The sequence below is a fragment of the Artemia franciscana genome, chromosome 17 (assembly GCF_032884065.1).
Source record: "Artemia franciscana chromosome 17, ASM3288406v1, whole genome shotgun sequence".
Taxonomy (NCBI): domain Eukaryota; kingdom Metazoa; phylum Arthropoda; class Branchiopoda; order Anostraca; family Artemiidae; genus Artemia; species Artemia franciscana.
This window is the reverse complement of record NC_088879.1, coordinates 30,050,046-30,068,934: the sequence shown is the minus strand read 5'-3', so window position 1 is coordinate 30,068,934 and position 18,889 is coordinate 30,050,046. Positions and strand designations below refer to the sequence as shown.

Genomic DNA, 18,889 nt, shown 5'->3' with positions numbered 1-18,889 from the left:
TTATGAATAAATTTTCAAAAACCACAAAATGATTACTGTTAGATTATTTGTTTATTGGATTGTTATCAGAATGGATTTCCCAGCACTATTCTCTGTTCATTCTGGAAATTAGATTTCCAAATTGGGTATAATTTCTGCTTACCTTGTAATTATCTCTTAATTATTGTTATCCCTCTTTTCCTCCAATTTTTTACAACATGTTGCATCTATCTTTCAATCTATTTTCTTTTTCAGGGAACTTCGCGTCCAAGTCAATACCGTGTCCTTTGGAATGACAACCCTTTCGACAAGGAGGAACTTAAGTGTTTAACTTATCATTTATGCCACACTGGTGTGCGTAATATTCAGTCCGTTTCAATCCCAGTTCCTGTTTATCATGCCCATCTCGTAGCTTTTAGGATTCTCTACCATCTAGTCGAGAGAGTCCACGATTCTGGAGACGGTCCTTTGCAAGACTTGTCAAGGTTTGCTTGCCTTGTATTATTACTTTTTCCGCACTTTAAGATTATTTTGGTCTCTTTCAGGGGCGTATCTAGAGCAAAATCTTGGGGAGGGGAATTAATGTGACAAGGGTGTCAACAAGAATTTTTTAGGGGGGAGGGGGGTGGCAATGTGACAAGGGTACCAATAATTGATCAAATTGACAAATGTACTTTAAAAAAGAGGGAAAAACAATAAAGAGAATGAGGGTGCCAGAAAAAATCATGGGGGAGTCCGAGCCCTTCCCCCTGGATCCCCCAGCGTAGTATTTACTTCCGCAATAGCCTGTTGGAAATTCATAAGCAGTCTTTATGCTAATATTCACTACTCTGAACTGCTGAAAAATCTTGAAATTATAACCCTTTTAAATTGACCCTTTTACATTTACGATCCTGACCCTATCCAAGAAAATGCCAAACGTCTGTTCAGAACTGTGTGTCGTGGAATTCGTAGTGAGTTTTCAGACAGTTGAAGATCATCGCAAGAATTGTATTAGTATTATAAGAAGAATATAAATTAATGTTTGTTGTTATTATTTTTGTAAATATCCTGCCACGAACTTGCTAATTACGTAAAACTTCTCATCAGAAAGCTTTTTTTGATGATTCATTCAATTACCTTCACGATTCTTTTCATTATCCTTCAAGTTTGGGGTTACTTGCAAGTTTGGTATAAAACTTGGAATGTTTCAGAATTGAGTTAAGATTATTTAAAATTATTTAATCATTCTAGTTACCAAGTTTATTGTCAATTTCTAAAGAAACTTTGTATTGTCTGGGGTATGTTTAGAGCCAGAGATAGGGGGTATGGCCCATCGCTAGATCCACCAATACCCGTGCTTGCATAATTTGCTGTAGTTTAGTTATTAAGCAATAATATTTTATAGCAAAAGACTTTTACAGTTGCCAAAACCAATAATTTTAGTCATGCACATTTCTAGGATTTTCTTTTTGGGGAAAAAAGGGGGTTGAGTTTTTTTCTATATATTCAGTTTTCGTTTCAGCTATCTCGGCATAATTAACTTCGCTTCCTAAGCAAATGTATTTCCTAATGTATTGTTTATGTATGTTTGTTTTTTTGTTGTTGATTTCTGTATATGGTCTCATTCTCAATGTTTTCTCATTCTCCATATTCTCTCTTTATTTTCCTTGAATTTAGCACAGCCTCGCAAGCTTCGCTTATGTTGTGCTATTCATTAGGAATGTTTACTTCTAATAAAATTGTTCTACTACTACTACTACTAAGAAAATTACCCTTGCTTAGACTTTGAGCGGTAGCTAACACAATTTCATAATAACCCTTTCTGGTTTTTAATATCTTTGTCTTATCCGCCTGTAGAGTTAGCACCGTTATTTGGCATTTCAATGACTTAAAACAATTCTCAGTTTCATGAATTGGAATGCTTTTGGTTTCTCACAAGGTGTGCAAAAAGAATAAATTTTATTGCTAACGTTATGAAAGATCCTCATGACATCAGTATTTTTCTTAGTTATTGATAAATATAGTGTTGCCGCTTCTATTTTTTCTAATAGTATGGTTTTCTATCAGTCCAAAAGTAGGATTTCGTGTGTCAATGGATTATACTTTTTCGTATATCGTTGGTTTACTGTTACGAAGCTGCTTACTTATCATAAGTGTTCGATATGTGCTCCAAAACTTATGCAAGACGATGGTGAAATATTCAACGAAACTTATTCTTTTATGGTAGAAAAGGCCTACGAGAGTCAAGCCTGCAAACATCCATCCTTACCGCCCCTTCGCTAGATGTTGTTTCGTTTCTTCAAAAATCTGACTCAATTACATTAAAGGAATCCCTGTTGTAACCCGGGACTAATCCCTCGAATTTGACTTGAGAGCAAAGACTTGAACTGGGAAGTTGGATCTAAGGACTTGCCCCTTGAACAATTTATTGTTTTTTGCGTATACGTGCGTTTTAGGGCATCTGCGCCCTTTTTTGTTTTGATAGATTATAAATAAATTGAATTGAATTGCGAAGTAAAATTTAAGAATCGTGATACGAACAGAATTCCCAACCAACAAAAGTAAACTAGCGAGTAGTTATTTTAGTTCTAGTAATTTAAATATTTCATTCTCTCCTTGAACAATTGACAGGTTTTAACAGATTTTGATCAGGAACTGAATTTGCGTTCGCTAGTTAAGGCTACTTTCGGCTACTTCAAGCTAAATCACGTTTTCAGGCTTTCAGCAACGAATCCCCTTGGATCAGGAACTAAATTCGTGTTGGTTAGTTGAATGTAGGAAAGTAAGGTCTAAATTTGATAGGATTAAAGGAGTTAAAAAGAGAGTGGCAAATAGAGGCTAATGAAGAAATTAAAAACATTTATAGGGTGAATAGCTCTCGAAAGTTTTGGTCGGTAGTTAAATGTTTGATAGAGGGCCCCAGGAGAAAGAGGAGATTCCCCGCCAAGTTGAGAGGTGGCCAAATTATATTAAAGATAGGGAGCCAGGATCTGTCAGGGCGAATGAGTCGAATGTTTCAGAGGATGTGGATATAGGTCTACGGACGGTGTCATACTTTTGAAGACAGAATGATGGGGTTTAGCTGGGCCTGTATCTCAACAAGAAATTCGGGATCGGTTGAAAAAGACGAAGGGTAGTTCGTGTTCGGGAACAAATGGTGTATCTATATTACGCCCTAAGGCTAGGAAGGACGACTTTATTTCCCATATTGGCCTCAATTATCTCATTTATTGAGAAATCAATTGAGAAATGGCCTCAATTTCGTGGGAAAAGTTTTCCAAATTACTGTTCGTTTATCATTGATGTAGTCTTTTTCATGGAAAAAAATAATATTATATATCTAATCAGCTTTTGTTTCTATGAGAATCCATTGTATGGGTTGCTATTTGTATGTTAGAAAAACTTTTTCAACGATTTTAAATCCTGACACAAATAATGTTTTTCAATTTAATTTGATAGCTTCTGAAGTTGACCTGAAAAATAAAGCTTAATATCATTCCCAAAATATTCTATCTATGCTCTTTGACAAACTGGATGCACTTATACTCTTTTTGTTTATTTAAATTGTGAAACCAGACGTAGTAATGTATGTATGTATGTATTTATTTATAACCCATCATATAAAATAATGAAGTGATGGAGTACATTGAAAAAAAAGGGAAAAAAGAAGAAAGAAACAACATATCGTAATTAGATTCTAAAATACAAACAAAAATAATTCCACCCCAAAAAACAACATTTTGACATTCATGGCCGGTTTGCTTATTGCACATGTGTACATTCAGCTCAGCTAACTTAGCACACGGGTCAGACAAGCTATATTTTTTCATCAAATAGGAGTTGCGAGTCCACGTAGGAACTCGCAACAGAAACTTAGCAAATTTGAAGAAAACGCGTTTCATCCTAAGATGGTCAGATTCACTAAACATAGGGTAAAATGGTACTAAATACAGAATATATGGCAGTACGACACTATTGTAAATTCTCGCAAGATGGGCTCTATTCAAATGAAACTGAGAACTAACAATTATACCATATACACGACGGATTTTCGTTTCCATACTTTCTAGCATCAATAGCCTAGTTTTCTTCAGATTTTATCCAATTGGAAGGCCAAGATATTTCAACTTAACACAAGGCTTTACTTCTGTACCATTCAGATCTATAGATATATTATCTGATCTAGTCGTATCTATTTCATTAAAAATCAAAACATCACATTTTTCAGCATTTAGGGAAAGTCCAATATCACTGTAGTTTTTACATATCTCCAAAAACATTTTTCTAGCCCACTGATAGTCCTACTAATATTAAAAACGTCGTCTGCATAACATAATATTGACAAATCAGTACCTTTATATATACAGCACGAAGGAAGTTGGCACTGAGCTGGAAGCGTTGCATTATTATAAACCGAGGGAGAAGTAACCGCACCCTGCTTAACCCCGATATGAATTGGTATATACCCATCAGTCACCAAATTGCTTCCAGGTATACGTATTTTTGCTTTCATATGGCGGTACATGTACAAAAGAAGTCTAACTACGTCTAGCGATACACCACGGTTCAGAAGCTCCTTCATTGCTTGGGGATGCAACATCGAATCAAATGCTTTACTAACATCGTATGTTCCAAGCGCTAGAGTACCACCGGATTTATCTGCATCGATAAATAAATTGCACAGACATTTAAGAGCATGAAAGCAACCAAGCTTAGGCTGGAAGCCAAACTGGTGAGGAGGCATGTAACAGATAGAACGTAGGTTATTAATTATAAGTAATTCAAACACCTTCGCAAAAACGTTTGAAACAGTTATAGGTCGATACGATGAGCATTCAGACGGATCCTTCCTTTTTTTTAGAATCGGTGAAATAAGACCAAGACAAATAGAATCTAGAACTATACCGTAGCAAAAAACCATTTGGTACAACAAAGAAAGATGACACATAAGCTTATCAGACCCATTTCGTAAATGAAGGGCGCATATGCCATCATAACCCATGGACTGTCTTTTGTTAAGCTTTCGTATAACATCACGTAATTCACTAATTGTAATTTTGCTTTCCCGAGTTTTATTATTTGCCAAACGAGTTTTCCATAACTTGTTAGGGTCATTCGCGGTCGATTCCGCAATTGCAACACTTTGGCCAACCCGGTGAGCTTTAAGCTCCTTCTGAAAGTGGCGCTTAGTAAGTAACCGTGAAGTATTTACAACTCCGTTTCTAAGTAGTAAATAATTTCTGAGACCACACTGGCTAATCATGACAAACATAAAATGGCAAAAAAAGAGAAAAAATGAGGACAATAACAGCCAGTGAAAAAATTAAAAATTATGCAAATATTTTGATCAAGACCTCGGCTTGGCCGTCCTCAGCGCAGAATAAAACTGATAAAATAAAAATATAGAAAAAAACTTAAAATAAGACACAAAGCTAAAATAAGAAGACCCTTTCAAAGTAAGGCTGAGAGGGTAACTTTTTACTCTGAAAATAGAACTAATAGTACAAATAGTAGTAGTAGTAGTAGCTGTGGTAGCGGTAGAAGCAGCGGTAATTGTAGTAGTAGCGTGCACATTTTGCCTTTTTGGTTAATTGATCATCTTCCTTATCTTTTCCTGAAGAGTTAAAATTAATATTCTCAGTTATTCCCGAGTTGCGCCCTTTTGACAACCTATGTACACATAAGATGTTTTGATTTCGTGCAACACTCCCTCCTATATTCCTTGAAAGACTCACTTTAATGACCTTCGTATTTTGGGAAAGTAGTAGTCAAACATGCAAACCTTTCCTCAATAACATATACTATATGTAAACATTGAACAAATTGCCTACTTACAGTCCTTGCCCTGATATTTCGGGGGGGGGGAGGTTGCCATTCGCAAGCGCATAATTACTGAAACTTTCAATAATGTTGAAAAAAGATATCTCTCAGAACTTTGTTTGGATGTTTTTTTTTGGAAATGATGGGGGGGGGTCTGGTTGCTCTCAAATCACCTTTGACTCTTAATAAAGGCGCTATCACTTCAAATTACAAATCAAATGAGCCCATCTGAAGTTTATGCGACATCCCATTACGTAAAACCTTATAGGCCCCAGGCCACAACTTTACAGCCCTTGTATCAGGGCTCTGGGGGTTGTGTCAACCATAGAAGCACTGCTATAGGTTCTTTTGACTTTTTTGCTTTAAAATGAATATCTCGGGATTTCAACCAGATGTGTTTTATGAAAAGAGGACTTTTTTTTTGGGGGGGGGGGTTGACCTCCATCACTTTGACTCTTAAAGGGGAACTAGAACTTCCAATTTTTGAAGAAATGGGCCACCTCTAAAGTTTATACAACTATTCCTTCCATAAAAACCTTAAATTCCACCGGAACATAACTTACAACCCTTGCCCCCAGGCTCTGGTAGTTTGTAGCAATCCAAAAAGCGTTGTTATATAGTCTTTGGACTATTTTGAATGAAATTTCTTACAATTTCTATTGTCTACATTTTGACAAAGCACGACGTGTGTGGAGGGATAATAGCTGCCCTCTCATCACTTTGACTCTTAAAAAGGTAAAAAAGCGCTAAAACTTCTGAATACCTTTCGAATGAGACCCCTCTGAAATATATACGACAACCCTTTCTATTAAAAACGCTATATGCCCACAAGGCATAACTTACAACCCTTGCTCTGAGTGCTCTGGGGTGGTTGTCATCCTCATTATTTCTGTCATCTCCAAAACATTATTTCTGGATCTTTCGATTACGCTGAGCAAAACTGATATTCCAAAATTTCGATCGGACGCGTTTGGGAAATGATTGGCTTGGAGGACTTTTGACTCTATAAAAAGGGCACTATAACTTCCAATTTCAATACAAATGAGTACCAGCTGAAATTTGTTCAACCAACCATTCCATAAAAACTTTATTTGCCCCCAGGGCATAACTTAACACCCTTGCTCCAGGGCTCTGAGGGGTTTTGCCAACCCTAGAGGTATTGTTACATTTTGGATAATTAAAAAAAAAAAAATATATTTTACAGTTTCAATCAGATGCGTTTGTTGAAAAGATAGGTAGTCGGGGGGGGGGAGTAGTTGCCCTGCCTCACTTTTGACTCTTAAAAGGGAGCTAAAACTTCTAATTTTCAACGAAATGAGACTCTTCTAAAGTTTATACAACCATCCCATCCACAAAAACTATAAATGTCCATGGGGCATAACATACCACCCCTGTCCCCAGTATCTAGGGTTTGTTTCAAGCCCAAAAGTTTTGTTATATGATCTTCGGAATATTTTGGGTATAATTATTATTTCAAAAATTCAATCGGATGCATTTCAGGACAATACGACGTGCGTTTGTGGGTGTGTTTGTGCGGGGGGGGGGTAGCTACCCTATGATCACAGTTACTCTTAAAAAGGGCGTTAGAACTTCCGATTTTCATTCCAATAAGCCCTCTTTGAAGATTATACGACCACCCTTTCTATGAAAACCTTATATCCCCTCAGGGCATAACTTGCAACTTATGTTCTGAGAGTTTTTTTTTTGGGGGGGGGCGGCTGTCATCCTCAAAGATATAATGTCTGGAACTTTCAATTATGTCGAAAAAGTGGCTATCTCAAAATTTTAAATGGATTGTGTTTGCGGATATGTTTGGAAAGGGTGGGGGTATAGTGGCCCTCTAATCACTTCCAAATATTAAAAAGGGCACCAGCCCCTTCAATTTCCAGTTGAATGAACCCTTTTTGAAGTTTCTACGAAAACTTTCTATACGAATTGCCCTTTTCTAGGACCAAAAGAAAACAAAACGAAAAATATATTACATTGCGCCAACACCGTTCTTTACTTAGGCAGCGCTACTGTGCTACCTATTATAAACACCGTTCCCTGCTACCCCTCATTGCTGCAGTCAACTGAAACACGTGCCACAAGAATTAAAATTAAAATTGAAATTCATACGTTCTTTTTTTTACTACTTTGAAAAATCGTGCCCAGTGCTTATCATGGGCAGTGCAATAGCGCTGCCCAATTAGAAGAGCGATGTGGGCACAATGTTTTTTGTTTTGTTTTTTAGATCAGGGCTCGTCGTATTAAAGGAGTTATCGTAGACACTTTGAGAGGGGCTCATTGAATTGGAAATTGAAAGGGTTAGTGCCTTTTTTAATGGTCAAAAATGATTGGACGGCAATAAGCCCCCTCCCCCACGCCCATCATTTCCCAAAACTCATCCAGTCGAACTTTTGAGACAGCCATTCCGTTCAGGGTAGTTCAAAGGTCCAGAAATTATGTCTTTGAGGATGGCAACCCCCCCACAGGCAAGGGTTGTAGTTCATTCCCTGGAGACATGAATTGTTTTTATAGAAAGGGTGGCTGCACGAGCTTTAAAGGGAGGTTATTGGATTTTCAATCAGAATTCTAGTGCCCTTTTTAAGAGTAAAAGTGATTGGAGGACAGGAACCCCTCTCCCAAACGTCGTATCTGATAGAAATTCTTAGATAGCCATTTGTCTTAAATAAATTAAAGATTATATAACAAGGCCTTTGGGGTTGATTCAACCCCACTAAATATTGAAGATTTCCATTGAATATTGTAAAAGGAGTATTGTGGTAGTAGTGATGGTAGCAGTAGAAGTGGGGGTAGTTGCAGCAGTAGTGATAGCATGCAAAAATATTGTCTTTTTGAGAAATATCTCCCTTATTAAAGCTCCAAATTAATATACTCAGTAATTCCTGAGTTCCACCTTTTAGACAATTCGTATACACATAACTTTTTTTTATTTAGTTTAACACTACTCAACACTCTCTAAGACCGGAATGCCCTTCGACTTTTTGGAAGGTAAAGTCAAAAAGGCATACCTTTCTTAATAGTATATTAAATAAAAAAAAACAAGTTTTTTAACTGAAAGTAAGTAGCGACATTAAAAATTAATTCAGACAGAAATTACTCCGTATATGAAAGTGGCTGTTCCCTCCTCAACGTCCCGCTCTTTACGCTAAAGTTTTTTACTGTTTTAAAAAGTTGAGTTTAGAGAAAGAGTCAAAATTTAGTGTAAAAAGCGAGGCGTTGAGGAGGGGACAGCAGGTTGTCATAAAGCATAGATAGAATGTTTTGCAAATCATATTAAGTCTCATTTTTCAAGTCAACTTGAGGAGATATAAAATCAAATTAAACTAAGCTATTAGTGTCAGGATTAAAAATTGTTGAGAACTTGAGAAAGACTGTCCCAATAAAAAGCCAACAGAAATTCATCTAAAAAACTATTTCCACATAACAAGTTATTCAAAGAAAGTAAATAGCTCCCTTAAGTCAAATATGAGCCGAAATAAAGTCAAATAATCTTCCAAGCATAAAACTACCACAAATCACCATCAATAAATAAATGAAACTCAAGACGAACAACAATAAATGACCAAATTAAACTCAAAACGAGCAAAAATTAATATGTTTAGGACTGAAAACCCTTATGCTTTTTCAAGACCAGAACATAAATTGTACTTTACTGAAAAAAAAAATGGACCATGGGTGGTCCGTTTATATACCTATGCTGATATTTATTCCTTAAAGTTTTAATAATTTTTTAATAACTAAAGTAAAAAATCTGAAAACATTTAAACTGTATTTTATTTTCAGTAAAGTGCAAAATATGTTTTGGTATTGAAAAATCACGAGGGTTTTCAGCACTGTGCAGCGGGGCAGAATCCACCTTAATTCTTGGTTCAAAAAGAAATTCTGGTCTGGTTGGTGTTGCAAGAAGCCAATCGGTCCATTGGTTGCAAGCTCCTTACTTTTAGCTGAGGAGCGAGGATTTAAAGCTGTTACCAAGTTTGTCAAAGAGGATGAAAAAGCCTTTTTAAAAGTTAAAGTAGCCCCAATGAATGTTGCTTTAAGAAAACCGGGACCAAAACGAATGTTGTTGAACAAAGCGAAGCTGTTTTAGAGCTTAAGATAGTGAAAAGAATCCTGTGTGGGATAGGTTCCAGCACTATAAGTGAACTGAAACAGCATAAAAATATTCTAAGCTTTGAACTTGTTTCATATGAAGTGGTTTCATATGCAGTGAATTCGAAGTGGTGTTAAGTTTACCTTGGTAGACTTTCTAAGAGAGGCCGGTAGCTTGCCTGAATGGCCTGAGCACCGGAACTTCGATGAGAAACGCTGCTTATATGGGCGTGAAGCCTTTGTTGTCACCTCATGCCAGTGTTTCGCCAAAAGCCACCAGCTGAACATGAAACCGACGAAATCTATGCCGTGCGGTTGCATAAAGTCCTGTTGAAAGGGATACCTGAAACAACAAGAGAAATTCCTATCTTGGGTGACAGATATGACGGACTGTTTGGTCATACTGGTGAAAATGGTGACAGTGTATCTCTGAACGGCTTCAGCGGGTGTCATCAGTTATGTATCCGCTGCTCGACAGTCTACTCCCTCTTGAAGACCTCAAACATTGGGAACTGTACAGAGATTGCTGCAAATTCAAAAAGCAAAGCAAATTGGATGAAAGCAATTTATGAAACATGGGAGGCAAATGGATTTGACTATATTAACAGCTGAAGTACTGCCGAGATATTCCGAATATGGCTGTCTGGAATATGAATACAAGTTGAGAGCTATAGGTTTAAGTCATGATGTTGATTTTCACAGTTTTGAGGAACTTCTCTGTTGCACACATGAGGAAGCGGACACCTGGATGGCTCTGCACTTTCCCTTTTCCTTCAGAAATGGCTTTGAAAGGATGACTGTTTGTGCGAATGACACTGATGTAGTTGTGGCATTAGTGTACCAATTTCCTCGTCTCCTTGACATTTTTCCTGGGGGGAATGTTGTGCCTCAACTCCTTGTGAAGTTTCCAAATTATTATGTCCCCATTGATCTTTTGATCCAAAGAATGGAGAAGTAAATTTTGAGCTCTCTGGTGTTCATTCACTGCATTTCGGGGTGTGACGCAACAAGTTACTTTTTGTTCTTATAAAAATCAATATTCTTAGTGTCCGCCAAGTAGAGCGGTCTATGCATGGAGATTCAGTGTTCAAACAGAAGTTGAGAGGTGAAATCTTCACGGAAGCCAGTACGTTCTCCTTCCAAAATGTTGCAATAAAGTTGATAATCAGTGTTTATGGAAAGAATATTAATCAGTTTCCCCCTCAGTGATTTACGAGTACACTTGTACCCTCGTAAGAAGCAGCTGACAGCATTGCTCCCTACTGAGCAATGAACATTGCAGGCGGTCTTACTATCAACTTACAATATAGAATGATTTTGATCCCAAGACCATATGTGCCCAGCCCTTTGAGTTACGGATGGCAATTTTCTAGACAAGATGTTGTTCCTGTCATTTCGAGCGCTTCCGTCGGAATATTCACAATTATTTTGTGAGTGTAGCAAAAAGTGCTCCAAGAACTCTAAATGTCTTCCTCAATTTTGTGATGTGTTTGCGTGCCTGTGCCGGAAAGTGTGATAATTCGCCAGAAGAAGTATAACATCTGCGTAATTTGTGATCATTTTTTTTAGCTTCTTTTTCTTTCTCTTTTTTCCATTTCTTTCTCTATTTTTGCAGCTTTCTTTATTTCTTGTTTTTTCCTTTTTTTTACCTACTTCTGATGAGGCTAGGATTCAATATCTGTTCACTTTAATTTATTCCACGTGGCTTCTATTTTGACGCCGCTAATGGATTGGAATTGCTAAGGTGGTGGCACTTTACTTTGAACATAACTCTAAGGCAAACACAGAAAAGTTGGTTTCCGGTGTCACCACTTAGATATGTTTTAATAATTTGCAGTTAGAAAGCTAGATCTGATTGTGCTCATTATTTTTTCTTTTCTCTCTCGGTACCTTGTTCTGTTTCGCATTCTAAGTTCAAACCTCTCATCTAGAACAGAAATGATAAAATATAGCTGATGATATCACCGATTATGCAAATTAGTTTATATCTCCTTTGGCACACGAAATTTTCGTTGCGCCCGCCTTTATTCATTTTCGGCAACCAATTCTACCCCTGATAAGTTTCTCAAACCTTCTTTAGCTCGTTGAAGCCTGTGATATTAGAATTTCGTTGACTGGGTCCCTGACTGCAAATTAATTTTTCTAAGGGGCAGCGTAAATTATGTACGGCACTTGTCGCACCTATGATAGCTATTTTTATTAACTATTCTTTAACGATCTTGGATCATTCTAAGTTAAGTATGGCTTTTCTGTTCAGGATATGGGATTTTAATCCATGAATCATTGCTGATTATTCTAAGATAGGTTTACTTTTATTAATTTTTTTTTTCATCTAGGATGTATGATTAGATTTCGAGGGATTTAAAGGTCATGCATTATTGTAGATTTTCCAAGATAAATGGGGATTTCCGACATGGGCTTCTGATTTTCTGTAGCAAAGTTGGCTTCTCTATTACGGGGCTAAGAAATATGATTTCTCCACAGCTTTTTCAACTTTAGAAATTTCTTTTCAAAAATTGGTAGTCTTTTTGGCGAGTTTTTAAATAAGACCCCGTCCTGCCATAATAGATTTGTCATCTTTGATGTTAGATTACTTCTTTTCTTTTTCTCTTTTTTTCAAAATACTCTATGTTTCCAGCCACATTATGTGGCCCCATATGCCATACTTCATTTGAAAGTAATGGAGATGTTACTTTTGCAACAATTGCGGCAGAGATGCTCTTCGCCAGTGTGTCCTAATATGTTGGTGATTCTCAAGATTTTACTAGATATAGGCTTATTTCCACTCCTAAATTTTTGCTTCTTTCTTTTTTATACAGTTACTTACTTGTTTTATACCTACTTATTTCTTATTATTTTTCCCCCCTATTTAAATTTGTTAGATAGATAGATGGATAGATAATTTTTTATTTGCAACAATTAAATAAACAAAAAAAACATGACAAAGCAGTGGGCATGCCTGGTGGCATACTTTAGCAGTGACAATGTTACAATATTACATACACTACGAAAATAAAAACTAGCACTGACAATGTATTAGTAGTGACAAAATAAAAATAAATCAGGCCAAAGTAAATACAAGCCTACAGCATCAGCATAAATATACAAAAAAAAAAAAAATAATAATTCCGCGCAACATATTAAACACAAATCACCTAATCATTTGTTATTTAATTAAATATTTGAAAACCCGTCATAACTTACATATAAATCCTTCATACCTTTAATCCTCGCACCCAATAATTTTGACAAATTTCAACTTTGCGATTATATTTTGCAGCTTTTTAATAAATAGTAAGTTTATTATATCTGAAAAAATATTTTCATGACTGCGTCGATAAGTTTTTTTTTCATAATTTTAAAAACTCTCGCTTATTGCTACATTCTCGTACTGATATTGGATATTGTTATTTCTGTAATTGAGTCAAGGTACATTGTTTGCGATTTTTGCAACTATGTTAGGTGGTACAACGAAAAAAGTCGTTTAAAATATGCTAATAAGGCATAACAAAAGAATTTTTTTTCTTCTTGTCTTAAGAAATTGCTGTGCGTGTTGTATTGCATTTCTTCCAAATATGTTAAGAACAGGCATTTCTTGTCTTTTCACACTCAGCCTCCCCCCCCCCCGGTCCATGGTATGAAGTTCTATGAAGTGTTTTAATAAAACATTTTCTTTTTATTTTACATAACTAAATTAAAAATGTTTTATAATTCTTAGCTTTATTTTATAGTGGAGAAGGAACTTCCAATTCAGACAACAGTAAAGATGGCACTCTTTCGAAAGACGGTGCAGCGTCTTTCTACGTAGATACAAAGAAAGTTATGCATTTCCCTTGAAGTTGGAGAACTGCAGTGCAAGAATTACATTGGATTGTATTGTTCTCAGAGTTGGTTATTTGGATAATGGTCATCTAATTTTAAGTTGTCAAATGCTATAACTGTAATGTAGATCATGTTTCATATAAACTGTGGATGTTAAGACGAAGGAACCTGATTTTTTGGGCTGAAATCTTGTCTTTTCTTCTCCAAAAATACGTTTATATTTATCACAAAAATATTGACCCATCTGACCCCACAAAGAGTTGGTCTTTTTAGTACGAGTCTTATTAATATTTTTTTTTTTTTTTAAATTAGTTATTTTTGAAGGGTAGCCCACTTTCTTTTTCCTGATATGTATCTTGGACCGCCTTGTGTGCTCCGCATTTCAGCCCTGCTTGGAACAGTCTCTGCATTGCTTATTGCAGTAGTGCCACACTTGGAACACTACCGCCACACTTTATATGCTCCACCTGGGGCACATTATTTCTGAAAGGGGACTATCCTTTGTTATTTGTGCAGTTGAAACAGATGTGTAGCAGTCATTTAAATGAGAAGAAAAGCGGTTGTCCTGTTTCAAGTTCCTTCAGACAAAAATAGATGGTGCACAAGCAAAATTAGGTGATGATTACTGGTCAACTTACAGCTGTAACGAACAGCTGTAAGTTGAATTTTCTATCTATGTGAACCGATGGATTGTCCTGACACTCTTTTTTCATTTGTGTTTTTATAATACACAAATGAATAAATAAAGTAACATGGCTTTGTAATAATAACTTTTTTATTTTGTATAAACAGCAACAAGTCAGCTTGTTGGTGATTATTCTTCAGAGCTCAAGTTGAAGTTGCTATGGAAGCAAGTACTTGTATGTTGATCGGTAAGAAAAAAAATTACTACAAGATACTTCATAATATGTATCCTGTCGGAGGTAGTGATATTAATTCTACCCGACAATATGGGACCAGAAGTTTAATCTATGCAGAAGTAACCCGCTTTAGGATCCTATATTTGGTTTTGGTGATTATATTATGTTAAAGTCTTTTAATGACAAACGATTAAAACGTTATGAAACATGTAGGTTCTAAATCTACCATGACAGATATTAGATGATTTACCAAGCATGTGATTGAATAATCTATATTTTGGGAAATCAAGTAGCCATCAGCCACTTCACATTGGTTGACCATCATTTCCTTTAGTAATGGGTGAGTTTCAGTGGCCTGGTTAGGGGAAGGGGGAATGCTGTCCTAATGGTGCTGCCTCTGAGGGGAAACGAAACTGAGGCTTTTTTCATTTTGTTTTTTACTTGTATTACCCCCCATTGGCTCAATGTGGACACTTGAACTTTCAATTTCCAATCAAATGAACCCCCTCTGAAGTTTATATGAGAGTCCTTTCTAAAAGAACCATATATGCCCCCAGGAGAATTCCAATATTAAATCATGTTGGCCTCTTTTATTTCTTTCTTTTTCTTTATCTCGTTGTGGAATTTCACTATTTTTGTTTTGTTTGTTTTTTTGTTCACATAACACAGACTTATTCTGACTGCTGAAATCTTTTCTTAAAATGACAGGAGCTGGCCACCTGGGACTAAACAAGATTAAAAGTTTTCAGGAAACTGTTTTCTCCGAGTTACTGACATTCATTAAAAAAGAGGATACTCAAAAAACAACATTCTATCCAGGGACCGAAAACAAGTTTCTGGACGTCCACATCGCTGGTCATTCTTTCCTCTTCGTTGTCTTGTCCTTGAATTCCTTCTTTTTTTTCTTTTTTTTAATATAAAACCTGTGGAATTTAACACAGATATTGACAATAAGTAAGAAAAAGATAAAGCATAAAAAAGATGACAAGAACTGGTAATATGGGACAAAACACGGCTAAAGGCTCTATGGGGACTGCTTTGGTCATTTCACGGCATTATTCACGAAGGAAATGTGTGTATATTATGCGTCGTTGCCAGGTATTGAAGCAATGTAACCTTGTATTTTTGAAAAAAATGTCAGTGTAATATTTGTAATATTCTTGGCTGGATAAAAATTATTAGTTAAAGTTATTTAGGAGAAACGTTAATTATACTACAAATTTGTCCCTTTTTTCTTTACCTAATTTGTCTTTTCCATATCTCCTTCCCAAGAGTGGTGAGAACTCCACTCCTGCTTCTTGTTGTATTTTTTTTCTGTCTTTGTTTCTCGAATTAAGGTTTTGATAATTATTATTACTTTTTTTATTAAAATGTTCTTTATTTGTTTGATCTATATTTGTATTATTCGTATTCTAAACAGGATTTGAACATAAACTTTAACGTACCTTTGAACAGTTATAATTACAAATTAAATGAAATGCAGCTCTAATGAAAACAAATTATGAATCAAGCAAAATTAAATTAAATTAGTATCCTACTTCAAAACTCATGAGGTAGAATTTATTATCAAGATTCGGATAATTCATAGTCCAGAAACGTGCAATACTGGTGCAGTTCTGCACTAAAAAGCGCAGTAATGGAAATATTCAGTTAGATATTTGAATGTAAAAGGCAAAAGATTTTTTTTTTTTTAGTTTCTATAGACGTGAAACATAAACAACATGTCAGTAATTAACTGCATCGAGATTGAGAAAACAGGAAGAGGGAAAATGTGAAAGCCTCGGAACAGAAGAAATTTCATAAGTACTTCTTTCGGTTGTTGCTGTTAGTCTAAGAAATTCTTTGACTATAATATGGTGTACAACAAATAAAATTAAATTAGTATCCTACTTCAAAACTCATGAAGTAGCATTTATTATCAAGAGTCTGATAATTTATAGTCCAGAAACGTGCAATACTGGTGCAGTTCTGCACTAAAAAGTGCAGTACTGGAAATATTCAGTTGGATATTTGAATGTAAAAGGCAAAAGTTTTTTTTTTTTTTTTTTTAGTTTCTATAGACGTGAAACATAAACAATATGTCAGTAATTAACTGCATCGAGATTGAGAAAACAGGAAGAGGGAAAATGTGAAAGCCTCAGAACAGAAGAAATTTCATAAGTACTTCTTTCGGTTGTTGCTGTTAGTCTAAGAAATTCTTTGACTATAATATGGTGTGCAACAAATAAAATTAAATTAGTATCCTACTTCAAAACTCATGAAGTAGCATTTATTATCAAGAGTCTGATAATTTATAGTCCAGAAACGTGCAATACTGGTGCAGTTCTGCACTAAAAAGTGCAGTAATGGAAATATTCAGTTAGATATTTGAATGTAAACGGCAAAAGATCTTTTTCTTTTAGTTTCTATAGACGTGAAGCTAAACAGCATGTTAGTATTTAAATGCATCGATATTGAGGAAACAGGAAGAGGGAAAATATGAAAGCCCTGAAACAGAAGAAATTTCATAAGATCTTCTTTTGGTTGAAGCTGTAATCTAAGAAATTCTTTGATTGTAACATTGTATACATGAAAAAAAAAATTAGAAGGATTTAATATAAGTGACTTAAATTTACTTGTTAATAGTTTTTACGCTCATAATAGTTCTTACTATGAACAAAAGATTTTTAATTGTGTAAACGAATTAAAAATGTCGAAATTGATACTTTCTTATTGTCAGACTTTTGTCTGCTAGTTGTTTGTGTCCAAAAAGTTTATTTTCCCGTATTTAAAAAAAAAAAGTTCTATTTGTAAATGTATCTATATTTTCATACTTAATGCCACCTATAATGGGTTGGAAAAAACCTACTGGGCCTGTTCCCTCTTTTCTTTAGATTCTTGATGAGGTTTTGAAAAAAATTACCAGTCTGGTAAACTTACTATTATTTGTACTCCTTTCGGCTATGCTTGTTTATGGAAAAACCTTTCTACATGCATTTCAACTCTTGACCATTTTCTTCTTTTTTTCACTTGTGGGTTTTCTGATTTCTTGCTAAATAAGAGCCAAACATTTTTTTTTTCTTTAAATATTTTATTAAATTATGGTCTACCAAAATTACATAAGCAAGGCATTCCTTTAAGGCCCATTGTAGCTCGTACGAAAGCCCCCGCCTCCAACATTGGAAAATGGTTATGTACAGCCTTCAAACCTTTGCTTTTTTCTCAAAAATCTTACATATGTAATTCGGTTGATTTAGTTGAAAAACTCAAAAACGTAAACATTTCAGAAAATGCAATTATCAGTAGCATTGACATTGTGTCTATGTATACAAATATTAATGTAGCAGAATCCGAGAAATTATTAGAAAATAAAATAAATAAAAATTTTGACTTGATAGAAGTTTCAGCAACAAGATTAGATTGCGACATTTTAATTACCTTGGTTAAACTTTGTAACAAGTACTCAATGTATTTCCAACTTCGTAACGCTTTCTACCAATAAACAAATTTACCCATGGGTGCGCCTCTCTTTGGGTTACTGGCCAATATTTATGTAGAGCATATCGAAAACTGGGCATTAAATTCGTATTTTTTAAAACATCTTTTAGGGACGTTGCATGGATGACGTAATTTCACTTTGGAGGAAATGAACTTAGGGGTTTCTCTGATCACCTTAATGCATATGATAGGAATTTACAGTTTACCTTAGAAAATTGAAATCGCAAATAAAATCTCATTCCTAGATGTGCTAATTATTCGTAGCTTAGATGAACTAAATTTTACTATTTACAGAAAACCAACACAAAACAATAGATATTTACATTTTAAATCATACCACCCCCCATAAGCTGAAAGAGCTGTCGTAATATCTCTCGTCGATCGTGCCCTAAACATTTTTTTCTGATTCCTACATCACAGCTGAACTAGACTTTATCAGGGACATACTTTTTGAAAATGGGTATCCTCTTTTATTTATTAATAATACAATTAACCATAGACTGAACGGACACTCCCGTAAAATCAACGATAATTTACCATGTGAGAATCCCGATAAGCCCCAAAACATAATTTACCTCCCATATATCCCGAAAATCACCAGGAATCTTAAAAAATTATGCGCACAAAATAATCTGTATGTTGTATTTACCAATAATTTGAAAATCATAAATCTCCTAAATTCTGGTAAAGATAAAACTCCAACTTTTCCATTAAGCTGCATTTGCTAGCCTACCCTCTGGCAGGCCGATAACCTTTACTCAATATCTTATCATTTGTATCAGTATACTTTATCTAAGCCAAAATAATCCGAGGTCTCATTTTATAACCTGATTATGTGTCGCTGAGTCGAT

The 18,889-nt window shown here is 35.3% G+C and overlaps 1 long non-coding RNA gene across 1 annotated transcript; it reads left to right on the top strand.

Annotated features, from left to right (window-relative positions):
* Positions 1-234: 234 nt before the first annotated feature.
* Positions 235-13,858, top strand: LOC136038131 (uncharacterized). The gene is made up of 2 exons (XR_010620134.1): positions 235-464; positions 13,611-13,858. It is a non-coding gene; the product is annotated as an uncharacterized LOC136038131 (long non-coding RNA).
* The last annotated feature ends 5,031 nt before the right edge of the window (positions 13,859-18,889 follow it).